The following is a 1,694-nucleotide window of genomic DNA, read 5'->3' on the forward strand; positions in this document are numbered from 1 at the left end:
ACCTTTGGGAAAAGTATCAAATCTAACAGTTAATCATTTAAATTTGTTTTAAACAAACTAGCATGACAGGTTGAATTATGAGAAGAAATATTATTTTGTGTACCTTTTTCAAGTTTGTCTAATCTCCAAAGAAATGCATTGTAATGCTCACCAGTAGAGGCACTCAGATACCTGGAGACACACAGAGACGCGTCGCGCATTGCAAGCAGAAGCGCGCATACATGTGCGAGGACGCGTCGCTCATCAGTATCAGAGGCGCGCAGACATGCGCGGGGACCGCATCGAGAGCAGTGGCGCGCAGATATGCGCGGGGACCGCATCACAAGCAGTCTCGCAGACGCATCGCACATTACGAGCAGAGGGTGTGCAGACGCACACCAAGATGCGCAGGAATGCGTCGCACATCGCGAGCTGAGGGCGTGCAGAGGCACACCAAGACGCCCAGGTAAGCGTCGCGCATCGCGAGTAGAGCGCGTGTAGAGGCACACCAAGACGCGCAGGAAAGCGTCGCGCATCGCGAGCTGAGATCGTGCAGAGGCACACCAAGACGCGCAAGAAAGCGTCGCGCATCGCGAGCTGAGGTCGTGCAGAGGCACACCAAGACGCTCAGGTAAGCGTTGCACATCGCCAGCAGAGGTACACAGAGACGCGCGGGGACGCGTCACTTGTCGTGGGAGCAGAAGCACCTCATAGCGGCACGGCGGCGGCATGAATGTCCTGCAACAGCACCATGAAAGCACCAACGCGAGCGCTCGAGACACCCTTAGCGCTCGAGTCCCATAACATGGCTTTCAAATGACTTAACCTAACTCGCTAACCGCGACCACGTGTCGTGTCCGGTCGACGTGATTTGTTTTGTGATTTACTTCCAGCATCACCCATATTTAACACTGTATTTCTATATAGGCAATAAATAATTTAAGAAAAGAGAAATGATGAAACTGGTGTTTTATTTGCTTTCACAAAAATAACAAAATTATAAAGTATAAGGATCTGGCCTGATGGGCTTAGATAGGTATCCCACTTCTGAAATTAGGTTTCAGAAGTGAAATATCAAAAGAAAACTATACAACACTATTGTTACAAATACAATCTTATTTATTAAAAATCAAAATAACTATAAACTGAAGTTTAAATAACTAGAAAACTATATAAAACACCAACAACATTCGAAAACACATATAGGTATTTACTCAGTGTTAATTATAGCAGCTCTTTTAACCAATTCACAATATTTATTAATTAAAACATTTAAATTACTTTATAACTTGCTAATAATGAGCTATTAACAACCTAGTAACAAATCACATCGACTACCACACGTGTAACCTCAAGTATATGAGGGCCAAATATGTCTTCCCGCTTAAATTAGTAACTTAATAACAAAATGAAAAGAGCGGGATGTCAAAATGACATTGACAGCGACATTGACACATTGCAGTACTATATTTGACAGTTGACATTTGTAGCACAGAAGTCTCCTAAGTATACATAAATTAACTATAAAATATTTGTAACCACATTAACACTACGTATTTGTTATATTTTTTTATATGTAACACTTCTATCTCTTATCTTTCTTTAACGTTAACTTCTATCTTTTGCGATTAAAAATGTTCAATTAAAGTGCGTTAGTCTATGGCTGAAACTAACCTTTATTATGGCCATCAAAAGCGACGTGGATAAAAAAAAAG

The sequence above is a fragment of the Heliconius melpomene genome, chromosome 18 (assembly GCF_056956725.1).
Source record: "Heliconius melpomene rosina isolate 202511_hmr_F chromosome 18, ASM5695672v1, whole genome shotgun sequence".
Taxonomy (NCBI): domain Eukaryota; kingdom Metazoa; phylum Arthropoda; class Insecta; order Lepidoptera; family Nymphalidae; genus Heliconius; species Heliconius melpomene.